The following is a 21,357-nucleotide window of genomic DNA, read 5'->3' on the forward strand; positions in this document are numbered from 1 at the left end:
GCCAAGATGTATGCTAGGAATCAGGTTTGAAATATCCCCAACTCGGACAGGTCATGCTGCTATCGTTGAGTTTCCCGCATTTCAAGCATCAGTTTTCAGTATGGCGTAAACGCTGTGAATTTTTCTGTATGAAATCTGAAAACGCACACATGCGTATGTTTTCGGGCAGAGTTCACAGCACCTGAATCATACGTCCAGCAGTGTCCGAGAGAAGTTTCGAAGTGAACCCCCCTCCCTGCTATTGCGACAACCTGAACCTTGCAGGGGGTGGTCACCTAATAGTGGAGCCGAAGCACGCGTCAGTGATCGGAGCACAGATGTCTAACAGTTGTGGCTGTATAGACATGCTTCCAAAGCGTCAGCTCCTAAGCTTTTGTTCCTGGGCTTCCAGTTGTAGAAGTGCTAGCATTATGTTGTAGTTGTCGTAACTGGTAGGCGCATTGTGATGGCAACTATTCAAATTGTAGTTGCCGTGGAAGGGAAGTAAATGGCGTAGCAATAATAATAATAATTGGTTTTTGGTGGAAAGGAAATGGCGCAGTATCTGTCTCATATATCGTTGGACACCTGAACCGCGCCGTAAGGGAAGGTATAAAGGAGGGAGTGAAAGAAGAGAGGAACGAATAGGTCCGTAGTGGAGGGCTCCGGAATACTTTCTACCACCTGGGGATCTTTAACGTGCACTGACATCGCACAGCACACGGGCGCCTTAGCGTTTTTCCTCCATAAAAACGCAGCCGCCGCGGTCGGGTTCGAACCCGGGAACTCCGGATCAATAGTCGAGCGCCCTAACCACTGAGCCACCGCGGCGGGGCAAAATGGCGTAGCAGAGAAATGCGTAACTGGTGGGTGGTTATGACCTGAAGCAGCCGAAGGGTGGTTACTATAGATGAAGGATCGTATGGCAAGAGTGCAATCAGCCAGAACCAGAGTATTGTTACGGTTTAAGGAAGAGTCTATGGCGAGAGCGTAGGAATGTGTAACAGAGGATGGTTACCACGGGAACCGTTCGGCAGGTGGTTACCACGGAATGAAGTGAGTGTGGCGAGAGTGGAGCAATTTCACTGGAAGAGTGGTTATTGTGGAAGGAGAATATAACGAGAGCATTGGGAAGCTTAACTGGGGGGTTCCTATCGTGAGAGGAGGAATGTATGGTGAGAGATTAAGGCGCAAGTACTGAGGTGGTTGCCACAAAAACCACCTGGAGGGTAAATAACTTGGAAGGAGAAGGTGGGGTATTACCATACAAAGATGAGGATATGGCGAGAGCCTAGTAATGCGCAATCTGAGGGTAGTTACCTCACAAACCATGCGCAGGTGGTTACCTAGGAAGGAAGAGTGAGAGTACGGCGAGATCGGAGGAATGTAGCATAGTCCATCTCTGGAAGCTCTTGCGGAACGCGCTGCCCGAGGAGTAGTTTATCAGTGGTGCCACGTGGCCAGAGCGACAGAGAGGTGAGGGGAGCTTGTCGACAAAGGAGTATGTATGAAAACTAGAAAGATTGCTTTAAAGCTATAAACATAAGAAGTAGCTTTCATATTTTCTACCTCATCATATCTTAAAATATATACACATATCAGCGAATGTTGTTAAGGTATATATTTATATATATTTTAAGGTAACAGCGGAAACCGTCCTGTCAATTTTCCCTTCCCGTATTTCTCACAGCTGCGAGCCATTTATGGTGTGCAAATCGGCAGTTCTCGTTACCATTGCCTAAAGTACTTCATGCTCAACAAGCATATCTGCGCCTTTCGGCGTAAAACGTTAGCACATTTGATGCGGTTTCGTAGTTGTGCTAGCATGCCATATCCTTGCAGTACAGGTTCGCAATGGTCCACCTGGTGACAGCTTATTGATTCCTGCAGATTGGGAACTGGAAACTTCAGGGTACGTTCTTAGGTGATCGCATCTGGCGCAGCTGACAGACCTCTCCGCCAAATAAAAACGCGAAGGGGTTGCAAGTGTTTCCATTTTTTGCACTCTTCCTCTATATTCCAGTAGGAGAAAAATAAGAGCATAACAAGAAATTTATATTTAAAGTCTTGAATGCGCACACAGTTCATGACAGTAGTAGCTTCTTCGTACATTGCTATTGCTGCGAGGAAGTTTAGAGAATGAACGTAAAAATGGGACAAAATAACCAACACTACATCAGGACCTATGCCTATATTTTTTTCGAGCTAGGTGAGCCAGTCGTTAAAAGTTAATGATCATGCATGAAAACATTGGCTGTAGTTTAGCTCTGGTTAAACCTGGAATGACGCGAGAGCTACATTTCTCCGAGTCTAACTCGCTCAGTCTGCAGTCAGTCTTTAGCCGCTCCGATTCGCTGGGCGTTCCTTCTCCATCTTCGTGCCTGGACGTGGATTCACTCTCTCCCCAACTCCCCCTCTCCCCCCCCCTCCCCACTTGACACGGCGCATGTGCACAGCTGTTACAGCTCGGCTCCGAAGGCGCGCCGCGCTGCCGGTAGCAGCAGCCGCTCTGCACCATGTGACCAAACACGTGACCAGCCACGGCGCCGCCACGGAGCTAGAGTCTCTAGAAATACTTTCTATTCTGCCGTTCGCGCGGAGCTCTTTACGGAACCGGTTGGCCGCGCCTCGGATGAATGCGCAGGGGGCGTTGCACACATTCGGAACTTCGTGCCTGCAGGGGCGGTCGTGCCGTGGCTGCGGGAGTGGTGCGCGCTGCTTCTTGGTCGCGAGCCCATAATACTGGTGTTTTTATGCCAAATCCATGAACGCTGACTCGCGTGTGTGTTCTTATGGATGTGTGATCGGGTCATGTGTAGAGAACGTGACAAGCGCCACATCTTGCCAGCTCAATTCGCCATCTGCACTTTCCTTCAGATTTCCACCATCTAGTTAAAAATGTGCGAAATGCATTTGTAGGCAAATGGTTTAACGCGCCTGTGGATCGGGTGCACGCTCAAACCGATCCGAGAAGCTTGGAAAATGGAGAGCCAGAGTGTTTCGCTTAAAGCCATGCCGAAGATCACCAGCATGCACCTGAATCCCAATTATTTTGAGAAAACGAGAGTTGCTCCAGCATTCCAGCTATTTGGTGATGCTATAATTCGAGGTCTTATTTATTGCACCCAGTTAGGACGCTCTTATGATTTCGTGGTAGGCACTGAAACTTTTGCAAAAGAAATAATAAGCTTATCAGGATAATGACTGCACGTGTGTCAAAAGCAGCGCTATACCCGCAGTTAACAAACTTTTTATTTTAAAGGAGTACCTTGAACACCTCACAAAGTGGGTAATTCATGCAAAGGCCACAATCGGCGGGTTTTTGAGGAACAGCATTGCAGAGGGACTGCGTGTTTCAATTCAGAGCACACTTAGTTTAGTTGCATATCTCAGCACACTTCGTTTTAAGTAGGTGATGACTGCAAACTTGCGTCAAGACAGACTTGAAAGCGTATTTAGCAATTTTTCTGCAAACATCAGGATCTATGACCATCGGAATGCCGCTCAGTTTTTGGTTACTGTTAATGTACTCACATTCTACAATCATGCGAAACTACCACCATCGGTAAACTGTGCTCCAGAAGTGGTCACTTGCTTAGTTTCGGTGGCTAAGAAACAGCCGTGCAGCGAGAATATGCTGCCTATACTCGACAGACTAATTGATAAAGGAGCGCTCATGATGCAAAAACTGCATTGGTCTGTTGTGCTCCACGTACAAGTATTACCTCTGACGACAGTGCTTGTGTGACAGGTAAAAAGCCATGAGATGTTAACTTATTATATCTCGGGCTAGAAAAGCACTGGAAAAAAGCCAGTGCCTAGACTGTATGTCAGCCTTGACGACTTAAAAAGCAGTGGCTATACAGAAAGGGATCTTGTTGCAGCTTTCATTGCAAAAATTTGATAATGGTGGCTTACTGTGTCCGTCTGGCCCCTTGAATAACATAATTATCACCGTCCTTCAAGACAGCTTCACCACTTATTTTAGTCTGAAGAAGTTGCACGAGAAGAGCATAGTTGACTTCGCTGATTTTTTAATACATGTACCTTTTCCGCCTCTGGCCTGTGTGAAACATGGACGTGAAATTGTTAATGGCATAATCAAATTCTATATTCTGCTTCGCCTGCGCTTCTACATGGAGTAAATGAATGTTGAGAGGGATGCCAAAAAAGAGCAGCCGAAGCTGTTAAAGATGAGAAGATGCCAGTAGGTGGTGCAAACAAAAATGCGGGAAGCCTAAGTGCAAAGTGATGGAACTAAATGCGTTTAACAATGATTTTTATTTTGTGCTATACATTACTGATCCTTGAGTATCTTTTCCCTGACAGGTCGTGTGATCTACATAGCATGGACTAATAATACTATTTTACCAAGCACGGGATTCTAAGAACTACTTAGAATACACGCTTGTGTTCATTACTTCTGGAACTCGGTTGCCTAAGCACTACGGAATGCGTTCCTGCAGTTTGCCTAAAGCACATGATTTACAGGACTCAGGTTCTCATCTTACATGTTTTAATTGTGCGTGCATCTAGAAGTTTCCAGTGTTCAGTCTTTTTAGCTTCAGAGTCCGTAGAAGTTGAGATGGGATCAATAGTACGAATGCAATTGCCGCTGTCAGTAGCGCTCTGTTGCGCGCACACACGGTCATGGGGTTTAGAATTGTGGGTAATGTTCTTGATGCAAGGATATTTTTGTTTAAATTCCTCAGAAGACGGTATATAGTACGGCATGGCTGCAGTATTCAGAAAGGAGAATAGGGTGTAAAAATAAGCGGGTTTGTTTCGCTTTCGACTCTGGAGTACGCGCTCAAAATTTGTTTGCAAAAAAAATATTTGTTTGCGTCGTTACGCCGATGACGCCATAATGAAAACGTTTCTTTGAAACAGGTCAGCGCTAAAAAAGACAAACACATGGCGAGAGAATGACCGCACGGCAGAGGTGAGCGCTACTAACAAAGTTGTTAGTAGCGCTCATCTCTGTCGTGTCGTCGTTCTCTCGCCGTTTGTTTGTCTTTTTTTAGCGCTGACCTGTTTCAAAGAAATGCTTAACCAACTAGCTCAGCACCAAGTTTTAATAATGAAAACGAAGAAGGAGGCTGCGAGAGAAAGCACGGAAAATGTTTGTCGTTATAGAGGGATTCAGAATAATTGTGACCACCTGCGCTCTACACGAGAACTGCTCGAGATGCGGTGTCGCGGTGGTTAGGGCGCTTGGCTGATGTAGTGGAGTATGCAGGGGCGATCCGGGCCACGGCGGCCGCGCTTTGAAGAAGGCGAAACGCAAACAGTGCCGGTGGCTAGTTCGACGTGAGAGAACAATCAGGAAACCATTGTGGTGGAAATTATTCAGGAGCTCTCAACATTGGAGCCTTTTCCTCGCTTTTTTAGCTCTTTCATTATACCCTTTCTCACGGCGGTGTTGTTACGTTCTTCGAAATATGAGACTTTTAATATTTTTTTCTTTGCTCAAAACCAAATTTTGCGTGGATTGGCATAAAATAATGAAGGGGATTTCTTGTAATCTAACTGTGAACGAATTTTGCGGTGCGCTAGCATTCGATCATGCGATATCGCGTCAGCATACGAACGTACCGACGAGGTTTGCGGTGATTCGGTATTCAGAAGCATATAGTTTTCAGTTTATTGACAGAAACCCCGGACGATTCTCTCACGTCCACACAGTTAGTTGTCCTTTACCATAACTGAGAGGACGACGAACACTATACCTTGAACGCTGCTTATAGGAGATGTCCCCTTGCCTTCCAGAGCGAGACAAGAGCAGTGATATATGAGCTGGCACTCGAGGTAGTGCCTCTATGAGAAAGCTTTCGTACAGAAACAATTTTGACTCCATACGGGCTGTTTCGCATTTATAGCTATCTGCTTTCTACGCAGATTCATAGCAGCAGGGTGAAGGCTAGTTTGGAATTTCTATTTTTACGTCCCGCTCACACAGCATGGACCTGAACACTTGAGAAATTCCCAATTATAAATTTCGCATAACTTAATTTGCCCCATTTTAGTTAATCATCGGCAAATCGTAGCCGGTGCTAGTGTTCCGATATAATTGAGACAGGAATTAGTACTGGGCTCGCACAGGAAGATGGTTGCGACGCTTGTGCCTTAAACACAGCCGAAAGAAAAAAAAACAGAGGAAGATTGTCAAAACTCTGCAGAAGACGCAGAAGTTAGGGAGCGAGTTGGACGTAGCATCGGATGCGCCCTAAGTGAAGACGCTATGACATTTAGAGGATTGTGGGCAGAAAGCTTGCTAAGCTGAGCATGGTGAGTGTATTTTTAAGAAACATTGCGTCTCACCTGAAAGTATTTCTGTTTAATGATCTGCACTTGTCCAAACGTCCAGTGGCCATCCGCGAGAGCTGTTCCCTTCCAGACAACCTCGTTTGCGCCTTAAACCCATAGTTCCACCTGTATTGAAACCAAGAAACGTGGGCTGAAAGCTGCGTTAAAAATATGGCGCGCATCAGGTGGATAAAATATCATGAAGTCAGCCGCTTCCTTACACGGCCGCTGCCGCCTACTGCAGATCTTTTTTTTTTTTCGTTTCACATTGCTGGTGATGACAACCGCATGCCTGCTAGAAGATAAAAAAAAACAAAGTTCAAATCACAGTTTTTTTTTCAAAAAAGTCTAATTACAGTCGCTGCTTTCTTTCTGCAGGAAAGAATTCTTTGTATGAAAGCGAAATTCCAGTTCAACTACTCCAACTCAACCGAAATAAGTACTAATTATGAAGAAATATTATAGCGGCTGCAGACGGCACGTGTCTCAGTGCCCAGTCATTAGTAGAATGCCTTGCCAGAAAAGTCCCTGCTAATACTGTAAAGCACCCAGCTCTGTGCGTGTTGTCAGCCGATCCAGCAGCTATCGATAGAGTGCTCTAGGACCGCCTTATAAGAATAGTATTTTACACAATATCTGCGTTTCCGCACAGCACGAATAAACGAGGCTCTTGCAATTGAGAATGGGCGGCGCCTGTAAAAAAGTAAGCTTTTTTAGGCGTGTTATCAATCGAAATCAGCATTAGCGCCTGCTAAATAGGTTTTAGTATTAAAAAAAAAGTTGTTAGATATACATATTTGAAACGTCTGTATCCGTAACCAAATTCTTGCTTATACGCAGTGCTGTAACTGGCTGAGGGTATTGTGCTGAGCTATTTGACTACAATTATGGAAATCTAATTTGGGCGCCAATACAAGTGTTTCAGATAGTTTTTGCTTACGAAATATTTTCAGAATAAAAAGAGCACATATTCTTCCTCCGAACGACAATCTATGACTACTTCACCTATATTTCAGTTTATGTTCTGTTTGGTGATGAAATTCTCGCAATTCATATCCTCCACAGACCACGTGAAGCTATTGAAGCTGGCTGTGCCTCTCGATGCTGTAAGAAAGGGGAGGCAGTCATGCAATTTGGTGCGAAAACTCTGCACTAGCAGTATTATTTGTACATTTGTCCGTTAGATTCATTGCTTTCCGATCGCTGCTTTGAATTCGCTTTCGTTGTGAGCTGACGGGTGGTGCTTCTGGAGCGTGTAGGTGGGGGCATCTGAACGATACACATCAACCACAGGGTGCCTCCTAGGAGGCACGTCCCGCGTCCGGAAGGCACCCAGGAGGTTACCACAAGGGAACAGAAAGAGAGAGAGCAAGAAATTTTTGCTGAAAGAAGAGTGTACTACTAAAGCAGTAAAAAATGCGGAGGCGGTCGTAAGATGTGGTGCGACCAATGTGTGTTAAAATTGGTTCCCGACTTTGCCTTTACATAAATCGCTTTTGTGTTGTATCTTTGAAATTGATTTTGCCCTCAACTTCTGGTACGTGGTCACTTCTGAAGGTTGTTAGTATGTGCGAGAGCATGCTTAGTGTTGCAAGGAGGTGCTTCGAGTGTGGTGGTCGGTGGATGCCTTCTGGAATGTGGAGTTTGGGGGAGACTGGTTGGTGAGAAAAACATGTTTGCCGGCGAATAGGCGGATGTGCACAAAGCGGAGAATGCACTGGAGCAGGCACCTTCTATGCGCAGAGGGTGTTGGGAATATGGAGGTTTTGCCAGAAAGAAAGCGAATTTTCGCCTTAAAAAAGACTATCTCCTACCGCTAAAAGACAGGTTCGGCAACCTAAGTGAAATTTGATGTCAACGCCCTGTCATTATCGCTAATATTAATTATTCTCAGCCTTGTCAAAGATTTCATCCCACCGTTAGGCATCCCCCATCCCTCTGTGTGGCTGGTATGTATGCCCTCGGCATGCATGCTCTGACCAGCTGGTCTTCAAGAGTCTACCACCGCTCATTCTCGATGCTTAGTTCTATGTCAGGAACGAATCTGTGTTAACCTTAGTCAGTCCGGTCCCACGGGTCCCCGTTTTCAGAAAATGTCTAGTAATGGTGGCCCCTTGAGCAGCCGTCAAGGTTTGTCTATTCGTGCAAACCTTTTACTGCTCTTAGAGTGAAACGACTTCGGCAGTCGAGAACTGCTGTCCTATCAGATTACATAAACTACCAGGCTGATCAAATTCACCTGCAAGTGTGGATCGGTGTTACTGGCCGGGTGAGTCCGGTACCAGAACTCGAGGCACCGTGGTTCAAGCCCGCTCGTCATTAGTGGGCTCATTAGCGTGGCACCAGATGAAGGTGAAGCCTCAGGCGTGGATTCCATGATGAACTCTGCGAAAAAGGATTACATTATCGAAGACGACCGCCCGGTCTAAGTGTTTTACGTAAGGCAGGACAAATGAAATCATTCAGTTTCACCACAATTAAAACAGAAATCACGCTCGCAAAACCTCGGCTCGGGTTTGGAGACATGTTTTGGGTTAGGCCCAGTGCGCACGACGCAATATATGCATGATGTGATTTGAGTTGACATAAATTGGTGATATTTTTTTCATTTGAAACCTGCACCAAGTACATTGAAACTATGTACAATGGTACTAGACCCATAGCCAAGGCTAGTGTCGGGTACATCACAAAGATACCTTGCAAATGCAGGAGGCGAAGGGAACGCTTGTCACATAAATTCAAAATAATAAAATCAAACCCACTCTGTGCATCAATTTCATTGAAATATATTCGTATGTACATCTGTTCTTCATGCGGAAATTGTTTGTACAAATACTTTAACGTGATGATAATGTACACAACCATTTCGGCACAAAATTGGCACACACAACTGTCCTCAAAATTCTACTCAGCAAGAACGTTTTCTGGGATTGTGAAAATTCGCGTTTTATTTTAACATCACTAGGAATGCCATTCCGTATTAGTGAACTGAGCTTAATCACGCTGAACTTTATCAGTCTTGTCCTATAATTATTGTGGCATATTTGTAAGTTAAAATGGTTTGTAGTTGCAGCTCTAGTGTCTCTTTTAGGAGCTACAAAGACACTGTGCTGAAACGGGTCATTCGATGGCAGTATTTTACTACTTGTCTGGGCTTTTCTTAAGAATATAAAGGTAAAATATGGGCTGTCTGAAAAAGTGGCTTGCTGCTAAAGATCATGAGGTCTTTAATCTTAATTATATTAATTAATTTATATTGCTTATTCATGCAACGCTCACTGTAGGATCCCCTCATTTAGTTGAAGCTATTTTTTACCAAATTGCGTCTGCTGGTCGTTAATATGCGCTAACCTCCCACTACGCCTTTTTTCACTTGCGCACAATCAATCTCAGCGGAGCTTATATGTTGTTTCAAATGTGTGCTTGAGGGTTCAGCTGTGCACCGACAAGGCTTATGCAGCGACAAGCATTATGATTGGGTTAATACAGGGAAGCGTGTGACCAGGAATGCTCTACACAGCTCAATACGAACGTGCCCCCAGAAAAGTTGTAAGCAGAGAAATAGTCAGTACAAGCGCCGCACTGAAGTTACCGACACTGTCATCCCTATAACATGCAACTTGCGTAGCAAGGAAAACGGAGCTTTAGTGCGCCAGCTTTACACAGTGATGCTTGAGTTTGCCTAATCTATGTACCATATTTCAAACTCCACTATACATTTTTATATGCCCTGATAGTAAATGGCCTTTAAAAGGTGTCTTGCTGCCGAGAAACCCTGCCAGTGGCGAGTCAAGCTCAAGTTTACTCCCATGTACATCCATCGGCCAACTGAGCAAGAAAAACGAGGTGAAATCTGATACCTTTTCAACGTTTTCTTGCTTGAATACGCACCAATAATTGTCCTGTCATTCGATAGCAAGCTTAATACTTACAATAAATAATGCAGTGTAAATTTTGCGATGTTATACGTTCTCAATAATGCTTGTATTTCGGCTTCGAGATTTATCGCCTTCCCGCTGCTTCTTTGAAATTGCTTTTAACGGGAGCTTCCGGTTGACGCAACCTTTACGAGGTTAAAGGTGTGCGGGTATTGTGTGAAGAAGCCCGTAGATCGGAGAAGCATTTTTGCCAGTCTGGAGCCTTCTACAGAGAGGCAGAGGGATTACGCTTAAAGTGCATAATACTCGTAACAGACTGAAATGCGGCGCTATTGTTTCATGCGTCGCAGCAGTTGGAAGTATCAGAAAGGCAGCGAATATTATCTTTTTCTTGTAGTACCAAAAATTATTATGTTCACAGAGCACTCCTCTCAAAACCCATTATTATACTCAATGATCTATCGTAGCATAGGTGATAAGGCCTCGATGGAATCTACCTCGTCGTCTAGAGTGGGTGGAGTACTCAAATACATTGCAGAACTGTCGTGCCACATTCCAGGATGACTGTTAAAACGGTTCTCGGCCTGGTATCTCGTTCGTGTCCATTTCATCGCCGTTTGCCTTCTGTCTTCCGACCTTGGCAGCTCGCTTGGCTTGCATGGCTACTTTCGCGGCTTTACCATCCGCGGTAACCAGCTGCTGGCCTTTGAGATCCATTGAATTTTTTTGTGTTTTATATCCGAATCCGTTCAGTTTCTTTGATTTCTGTGCTGATTATTGCAATCAGCGTCCCTAACAGTTGCCCCTACTGCTGGATGCGCCGCTGCCACCCCCCCCCCCCCCGCCCTCACATCTTTTTCTTCTTCCTTAGCGACAGCTTTCACGCCGCTTTCACATCAGGCTGAAGTTTTGGAAATGTTTCGGTTACACACCCGAATAGCATCCCTTAAAAGGAAGCTGAAGCACTTTTAGAAAAAAAAAATGTGTTCTCTAAGTCACTTTATAGCTTTTAGTCCGCTGAAAAAAAAGTATCTCCTTTAAAAAGAGCGGAAACAAGCGCAAAAAGCTGTTTTTAGCAGAAAACGCGCCCCATCGTCTCAGGGCGCCGAGCGAGCGCCGCTCTTGCCTGCGATTGGCCGGGACTGTCGTGACGTCATCCACGGGGATCTCCGGCCGGCACCTACGGCGTTGCTGCGTAGCGCGTTGCTTCAGCTGGCTTTTAAGGACTACGTTTTGGAATTTATGAATCATTCAAGCAGTGTTGAATAGTTAGGACTTTCACCATGCATGTTCGAGCCATTAGCAGCTTCAGAAAACAGCGGAACCAACGACGCCGCGGAGTGCGCCGGCAGCGAAAGTCAAGTCGCGACATTTTAGCCTGTTGGAAATCTCGACTAGGTGGGTTTGTGGGCGGTTGGATGGATGGATGGATGGATGGATGGATGGATGGATGGATGGATGGATGGATGGATGGATGGATGGATGGATGGATGGATGGATGGATGGCAGCTTTTATTTCCACCGGAAATGGGCACCCCTTACTACTCACCGCCCCCAGCACGCAGGCCTAGAGGGCATAAAGGCCAACCAAGAGATTTTATCTCTTCGCCGCCTCCGCAGCCAGGCGGATTGGCTCGTTTCTGCCGAGCGGGTTCTTCGCTGCGCAGAAGGGCTTCCCAGCTTTCTCTGCTATCAATATCTTCGCCGACTCCGGGGTAGTCAGTGCATTCCCATATTCTTTGCTTCCGGCTAACCGTGGAACCACCGAACTGTCGGAACCTGGGCGAGCGCGCGCAAACCTAATCCGAAATCGCTCGGAGCTACAGACTAAACAGAAAACTGGTGCCACCGCCGGATAAGAAGCTAAGTAATAGAGAAGCGACAGCACGGCGGCGCCTGCAAGCCGGAAATTTCGTTAACCCAGTATTTGCTATTCACGTCCTAAGAGCGTAACACGAGAACCAAATCTCGACTGATCAGTATGTTTTGCGTAGGTGCATGCGAGTGCATCTCTTTTGTGCAAGTGCATATGCAAGTGGCAATAAAAAAAAGGGAAATTGCGCCAAAATGTTGTTGTGTACCGCTGCTGCATAAAAGCCTGGTCACCAACTTCTTTCTGGCGACAGTCTGTGTGTGTCTTTCTCCTGGTCCTGCGTTGCTGTTTTTTTCTCTTGACAAAACTACTTTTAAAGCCTGTAAACATGAGCTAAATCCGATCATCGGCACGCTAACACGAGTCGCGCGAGTTAAAGCATTTTTTTTTTCATTTATTTATAGTTACTTGCCTAATTACTCCCGAAGGCCTTTTAGAACTACAAACGGATGCCAAACTGGATAAGTTGGAGTGGGTTCACTGCCGTACTGCAGCGCGAAGAGACGAGGCGACTGGGAGGGTGCTCCCGTGTGCGCTTTCATTCTGTCGCATGTTCGGGCTACTGTTCAACCATGAAACGTTTGCACTTACCCCGTGCGTTCTTTTTTTGCATGCTGAACACGCTTTTGAACAATAATTATGGCTGCGTTTCGGAGCTCGCAATGCTGCTCATGAAAACTAGTGTGCTGCGAGATATATAGTTGCTGCTGTTGCGGATCTAGATAACTAGCACAATTACTTATGGATGACATACATGTATGCGTAACGCGGCTCGGCAACTTTGCCGTTCTGACTCAAGGACTTATTAGCATGAATTATGGCGCCATTGTCGGTCGTCAGGCATGACCACGCGCTCATGAATGCAAATGTTTGCTTTGCTCAGGTATACTAAGCTTATATAATCGCTTTTTTCTTCAGTTAGGCGCCGCTGTGTTTGCTGCGCGATGATGAAAGATTAAGAGAATTGCTTCTGCTGCCGTGAGGTGCAAACAATCAGGAAAAATCAAAAAGGAACACAGTGCGTAACGAGCTCAAAAAAGTTCAAGAATGTGCCCCTTAAAGACAGTGCTGGAAGTGGCCTTAGCTCAGCATGGATGTGAACCAGCTGGAAAAGGCAAAGAGTTTACAAACAGGTAAGAAAGTAATATGACGAAAAGAGAAATATTGATGCATATATTTTGTGCAGGCAGTTTGGGCATGCTGCGTACCACCAGATTGTCTGGTTAACGTGGAAGAGGCTGGGGGAGAACAACCGACGGATTCTACCAAGCTGTGTGCTGAGCGCTGTTCGAAAGAAGTACCATGCCTAAACTGGTTTATATACAGGCGTCAAGCATTACACGGGACGCCAGAACGAGAAAAAGTAAACGGAACAGGCAGAAGATTACGTTGATCTGTGGTTCGCCGAAGCGCGGGCCGCAGCGAAGCAAGCGCAGCCGGCGGCCGGCCGACTCTCCGTGAACGGAGTCACTTCCGCCGGTTCTCCCTCTCTGCCGTCCCCCCAACAAGGGCTTCCGGAAGCGACGAGGGCGTGCCAGCGGCTGGTTGTAAAGAAGCGATTGCAGCTCTGTTTGCGGACAGAATCGAAAAAAAAATTACACACATGATTTTCAAGGTCCTTTCTTCCCAACCACAGCATTTCTTGCGATTTGAAAACCGTTTTAGCTTCCTTTTAATAGAATGCGTCTGCTATCTCTAGTTTCATCCCGTTTAATTACGCACCTAGAGTAATGGTGCAGCTGATCATTCAGAAGAGATTAATGTAAATACTTCCTCAGCCTTGACATCTCGACAAGAAACAGGCAATTAACAATGGTGGCCACCACTGGCCTTCCGTTTTGCGTAAACTGAGATTGGGTGCACCTACTGTGCTTTCTGGAAACAACTACAAGAGCTCTAAACTTTGATACGTCTGTTAATACAGAGTGATCGATTGGCTTGGAAACTGGGCGGCCTTTACACCGACAACAGTGTGATAGCTCATGATTACTACAATTTTAACACATAGCTGGAGTCGTGATGGCGACCGTGGAATGTTTGAAGCCTCGTGAAACGAAGCTGCTGGGTTTTCTACGCCATTGATAGAGATGCCTTTTATAGCGGTGATGTTATTTAGTCCTACATTTGATTCTGCTCTCATAGAAACTTTACATTTACTAATCGTTTGTTTGCAACCACCTTCGACTGAGATTTTCGCAATAGAAGCTAAACATTTGATCTAATAAAAAAGAGGTCTTCGTTATAGAAGTTACACAGTTGGCCAAATAAAAAAACACAACTTTTAGTCAATCTCATGTATATGTTCACAACGCATACAGGCTGGTATATGGACAGTAAAACTAAACTATGACTCATAAAACAAACTGTGTTTCTGGACAAAATTAATGAGTTTAGACCATCTGATGGCCATGACCATGCACTTTATAGATGAAATGGGGTTGACGCGACTCCGGTGGCTCTACAAGTGTAGCTGTGTGGTTTCTTACCTTTTTATTACTAAAGATGCTTGGAGATAAATGTGTCTTTCTCTTTCATCAGCTGTGCACCGACTCCTATATTCCTCCTTAGTTCAAGTGACTTTATTCTGTCATGTAAACAGTGTGTTATTGCTTATCGTACTGCCTCTGTTCTCAAGATATTTTGAAATTACACACGTTCTCACATGCGCCTTTATCTATCTACTATTGATACATTGAAGTGCTCTGGTACTATTACACTTAGTAAAAGTTCCGATGTTTCTATGCCTACGTATATAGGACATCTTCAGTTGGTGTATAAAGCACTTAAAACCTATTCCAAGGAGAACAGCCCTACCTGAATTCAATGGTCCAGAGCGTTCGTCCACGACGTCGTCCACCAGCACATTTTGCTTCCGCTGCCATCCTTGATCAGATGTCCAGCCACAACTGTCAAACTCGAAGTCAAAATGCACTATCTTGTTGTCATTAGTCGGCACTAGTTGAAACAAAAAAATGTCGTGTTAAGCCTGATATCAGCATTCCTCAGAAGCTATTTATTGAAGAACTTCATATGCGTCCTTCTCTCAGCCCTCGGGACCTTTCTTTGAGGTCTTGCCGTAATATGAATCGTCCGTTCGTAGAAACGACAAAAAAGGCTGCTGAACCACACACTTTAAGAAGGGGAGCTTTATACTTATACCAATGTAGCTATTTTAGCCGTGTAAATTTACACGAGCGCTCATTATTTTTGGGACTCCTTCGTCAGCGAGGAGCAGTAGAGTGAGAACGTAGTTGTTGGACATCTCCTCTTCCCCTTGTAAAAACAGGATTAAATTGTTGAAATATTTACTTTTCCATAACCTTCGAGACATGCGGCGGCTAGCGACCTGCATATCTAGTAAATCTTTCACCACGTGATGCCGCTCTTTATGAGTAGTGTCATCCCTCTCATGGATCTGTAAAGACGTGATGCAACTGATGAAACACCCTCAAAAATTGCAGTCAGTAATGGCTGGCATTGGCGCCCGTAACTCTGACCATATATTTGTTATTCGTTACACTTTCTACACAATATTATTAGCCACATGTTTCAGTGAGAAGTACTCGCAATACCTTACGACAGCATCTTACACAGTATCGTACAACCCTGGTGAGACATCGGCCTTCCGACTGAGAAAATCGTTGCACACACAGCACACTTCCGGCCCAAGCAAAGTACTTCGGCTTAATATCAGAATAGCTTTGCTATCGTACCGTTAAATGTAAGCTGAAACACTTCACACTATAGCACGATTCCTGTGTGAATGCGAGGCATGACCACATTGAAGCTACACAGGCTGTTACCTTACAACGTGTGCCTGGGCTGCAGCAAGCATTTACTTAGTATAAATACAGCGCACAGCTGCACAACTATGTTTATTTATTCATTATTTATAAAAAAAACTTCACCCTCACCTGACACCAAGGCAGGAATACAGAGAAAATGCACCAACAAAGCGCAACCATTAGGACAAGTAACGCAAAAAAACCACAAGAATGCACAGATTTTTTATTTAACATAGATTATTACCTTTAAAGACATGCAGGCATTTTTAATGGGTTTCACCTAACAAAGTTATTGTGGTGCTTGATGCACGCCACAGTGTAGACCTCCAGTCATACATCCGAGAACCTAGAGTCACAACTGTGCACCGCAGGCATCGCACGCGCTTTTTCTCGCACTTGGCGTCCTTCGAAATGCAGCCAGGGCAGCTCGAATAAAACTCATCAAACATAGGCTGAGTATCCGATTATCACAGCCATTGATCTACTGTAATTGTATGTTTACTGGCCAGTTTATGGGGTTTAACGTCCCAAAGCACCTTATGATATCAGAGACGCCGCAGGGGATTGCTCCGTATAATTTAGACAACCTGGGGTTCTTTAACGTGCGCTGACATCACACAGTACATGGGGCTCTAGCATTTCGCCTCCAACGAAATGCGACTGTGGAGGTGAGATTGCAGCTTTATCTTCTTTCGGGGCAGCAGGCAAGCGCAATTACCAATGAGCCACCGTGGTGTCTTCTGCCGTAATTTATTTTTAAAGACGATATCTCATTGACTGGAGCGAAGAAATGGACCAAATGCTACAGCTGTCGCTTTCCTGTGATCCGATTATTGACGAGGTTAATTTTTGAATAAGTATTTTAAATATGGAAGCCTGCAGTGATTCAGGCTCTGAACACTGGCTAGTGTTATTGACGAGGTTAATTTTTGAATAAGTATTTTAAATATGGAAGCCTGCAGTGATTCAGTCTCTGAACACTGGCTAGTGTTGTTTTCTCGATGTTGCAGACAAAAAAAATAAATGCGCGTAGTTGTCCTGACCTTAAATAAGCTGAAAAAGTGAGAGCGATCACTCAGAGAGGTAAACTTGGTATTTTGACAACATGCGAGCGTTTGCGAACGCTTGGTGTAATGCCAGTATGGAAGCAGGCCCACGTAGTCAGGACAAACTATTCCCCTCATTGGATAGGAGGTGATGCCAGCCTACATAATCCTCATTAGCGAAGAATTTGAAACGAGAGTGTGTATTCACGGCGTGGAATGGCGGAACACATGTAACCGTCGCCTCAGCAGCCACTGTACACCTAATATCACGGAGAGAAGGAACCGAACCTTAAAAATCTTACCTATTCCATGCAGCTGTCCAACACATTGGCCAGGCATAAACTCCAGGGGTCCCAGAGCAACTACTGTTTCCAAACAGTGTAGTACAGGGTCTGTCACCACAAACGCCAGCTGTTAAAGACGAGGGTTGGAGTAGTTCTTGATGAGCAAATAGCTGCTGCATGTAAACTAGTCAGAGAATTTTAGCAACTGTTTTTCAATGTAAAGACACTCCCGCATTGATATGAAAGTATCGAATTCATATGACAGTGTCGCTCTTTTTCTAGTCTTGACGAAAATGCCTGACGAAAACGCGCATCGCGCAGTGTTTTTCACAGCGTGACCTTTAAATCCTCGGGGATAAGTTTGAGGTGGGCGGAAATGTTCAGATATTCTCATTAATAAAAATAAAGTTTAAATAAGCAGCAGGGGCTTGTCGGATTATCCCCACTGAATAGCATTATAATTATAGCAATAGACATAACTGCATTGTAGAACCTGACATCGTTCTCGAAAGAGTCATTATCACCTTTAAGTGTATAAATAAGAGCCCCCATAAACCTTGAGTAGCTCCTGCTCCATATGTTATCGCGCGGGTTTTCACGCAGTGAAGTAGTACGTTTTTCTGCTGCCTAACGACTTTGAGGTGAGGTGCAATGATTATTGCTGTTAATTTAGAAAAGTTATTATAAGCCTGCAAAAACGATGGAACAGAAGAGAAGGATTACAAAACATCAGTACCAATATAGTATTATTTGTTATTCCAAACCCGAATTATTTTCTTTCTTCGCCATAGCACACAATAAGACTCTCCTCCCTTCTTCCTGTAGCGCTGCGTTTGAGCCAGTAACCGTGAGTGAACGGTAAAGTAGTGCGGCCGCCGCCGCACTACTTTAGAAAAAAACGACAGAAAATTCTTATGAAAACGTCACATTGTGCTGGTTAAGGTGTGCTACCACTCGTTAAGGGTTCTCACAGGTTTTCTGGCCGATGGCTATGTCTATTTCCTGCACCTGTCACTCTTCCAGTGATTCCGTAGGGTTTCTTATGAAGTGGCACAGCGAAATGCTGGCCACCGTCACACTTACGATTTTCCTTTGGAGATGTGCCGGTTTTACTTTAGGAGGAGCCATGGCAATTACCTGCCTTGGCACGTTTTACTCAAGCAGACACTACTCTGCGGCAGTTGCCTGTCAACCCCATAGCATTACGCTTTTTGTAGCGGCGAATGATAACTCATGCGTACCTTATTGTGTACAGCATCTAGCGATAAAGTTCTCCGTACGATGTGCCACCGATCGGCTGTTGTGCGGTCCCGCTGGCGAAAGATTGTGGACGACTCCCAGTTCTTGTCTGCTTCGGATCGAGATCGCAGCAGTGTGAGACGCAGAACAGCACCACGACCACCAAACATGTGAAACCAGAAGGAGAAGCATCCTGGCTTCCTCGTCTCTCCTATGATAGGTGAAGCCAGTGTCACAGACTGATTGTGTTGCTTCAGAGTCTTACCGACGACTTTTACCAGGTAACCTGCGTGTCGCGTAAAAGCAAAAGAGCGGGAAAACGCTGAGGTCCTCGCTAAATCGCTGATTTTGTTCATTCCAGTGGCTCCATATTCGTAACTGAAAGAAGTCTTACGTTTCAATGCTACTCTCTCAAGGAACCTGAGGAACTAACAGGAAACACAACACATGCTAGCTCCAATTTTTGTAAAAACGAACTCTTACAAGAACAGTTTTTCCCTAAAACAGTGGTGGAATGAAACGAACTGCCACCAATCGTTTATGAGTCAAACGACTTCCTAAAAGAACTGTAATGTCTTTTTATCTGAATAAATGCGCCATGAGTTACACTGTGTTCTTGAATTTTGTCATTTTTGTTAAGGTGACCAGAGTTGAAATTGTGTACCCAATTTTTGTCCTGATTGTTATGTATTAGCTTTTTACTCTAATAATCTTGTTGTAATTCCCCTCCTGCTCGGGCCAAGACATTGACCTGTAGTATGGTCAAATAAATAAACAAATAAGTGTTAATGACTGTTAAGAGGATTTTTTTGATCAGGTTTACTTTAGCTCTTAAACTGACATAAAGAAGTAAGAGGAAATTAAACTCAGAGACTTAATCGCCACACTGCCTACTTCATTTGCAGGGCACGGCGATGGGTCTCGGGAACAGTTATACGCCACTGCAAGAATATCGTTGTTTTGTAGAAAAAAAAAACATAAAACGGCTTTCGCACTTTGCCTGAAAAACAAAAATGAGGGCGGGATTTTACCGGTCGGCATTGCCACCGTTTTGAATTTTTACGGCTTCAAAATGACCATACTAACTTAAGTTTGCCGTGGTTACCCTAGCGAAGATTGATAAAGGACATTGATATTATTAGCAACTGAACAATTAAAATAAAGAGCACTGAGGACAATTTAAGGTTGGCCTTTTTCAACTGGTTAACGCGTTCTGATCACCAAGAGGTTACTCTGTCTGAAAAAGGTGCTTTTATAGCTACGAAAGACGACAAAGTGACATAAAGCTGTGGAAATCACCGGACTATATAGAAAGTTAAATCTATGCGTCGACATCAATATTTGGGCGCTGATAGCAGACGCCACGCAATTCCGATATTATAGTCAAAACGGTGGCCACCTGGGCTTTCCGGTAAAGAAGTCAGGAGTTGGAATCGACTGTCGGGAAAAAAATGTTGAGTTCAATTTTCTCAGCAAATAATGGTTTCATTGCTCCTGGACAAAAGATTAATATGCCAGGAGCAGCCACATAATTAATGTTTACTGAGAACGATGTTTGGATGGAATCGACCTCAATGTCCACCTGAGTAGATGTTTCGCTGCTTAAAATTCGTTCAATATACCTTGCGCCAGAGTGGCTTTGGCCATGGGTGTAACAGCTATTGGGCCTTGATGTTCTCAGATTACACCTAAAAACTGCAAAATTGTTCGTAGATAAAATATTTGCTCGGGCGAGAAGGCCCGAAACACGTCTATTTACGGGTGCTTCTTAGGCCAGCAGTTGTCCTCAGACTTTTGGTCAAAATTCTTCCTAAGCTCCTCAATGTGGCACATTCTTCGAGAAGGTCTCCGTCAAAAAGCAATTAAAGAGGGTGAAAAGAGGCTAACTTCTGCTTTTCGACTATGTACCTTAAATGCAGTCACCTAAATGCCTAACCAGTCACATCTCGCAAAGAACAGCTGCCATGTAAGTCAATTCCAAAACTAATGATTCAATCCTGCCTCGTCCTAGAAGAATCGTGCAAAAGAGCAGCTGGCAAATTATCCTTGGACTAGAAAGGACAACGCATTCGTACTTGTCGGCTGTACAACCATGCAGTGCCCGTGAAATTGGGGTGTACACTCTGAAGCGAACATGATAGGCAAACCTCATTAACAGCCGATTGTAAACCATAAAATTTAATACCAGTGCTGTAAAAGCAAAATTATTGCAAATTTTCTAGACTTACGACTAAGCGAGTTATTTTTATCCTTGAGGTAAATCAATTGCCGCCCATAATTTATTACCACAGCTAGACGATTCCTCTGCGTGAGAGAAGAGCGCACCGGAGAGAGTATTATCGAACCGAAATAGGAGAATAAACACCTATATCTGGTGGAGGTGCTTAACTGTCAAACTGAAATACCCTTCAGGATGCAAGGCAGCAATCTTGCACCGCCTTTTGCTGGTCTTGAGCCTTGTGAGCCATCTCCTTTCGAAACACTGTGTAATGAAGATGCCGAGGAATGGTCCGACCTGTCTTGCCGTGCGACTGGGCTACACTCTAGGGAGGGTGCCGAGAAGCTGAGGAACGTTTATTTTCGTTCCTCCTTTCCCCTGCGACAACTTCCAGAACGAACCACCCAAGACATTTTCAAGCATTGCCCGGAAGGAACAAGCTGAGCTTCCCCTTGAGTCTTTCACTTGAGTCGAAGCTTATATTGCAAGGACAATCCGCGTAACGACTCCTAGAGGTAGACAACTGCCGACGTGATGCCGAATGCATGCCGCGCCGCTCATTGAGGTCTCCGTTGCCATCATCTGCGGCCTTTGCTTCACGACGCCACAGCTAAGCAGCGGCTGCGCGAGGAAGGTCTCGCATATATCGTACAGTAGATTGAAAACAGGGACTTTTAGAGGTGAGGCTGCACGGCGAAATGCCAAAGATCCTCCGATGGCGACGCATGACCACGACGTATCCACTATGA

Source organism: Amblyomma americanum, chromosome 4 (genome assembly GCF_052857255.1).
Source record: "Amblyomma americanum isolate KBUSLIRL-KWMA chromosome 4, ASM5285725v1, whole genome shotgun sequence".
Taxonomy (NCBI): Eukaryota; Metazoa; Arthropoda; class Arachnida; order Ixodida; family Ixodidae; genus Amblyomma; species Amblyomma americanum.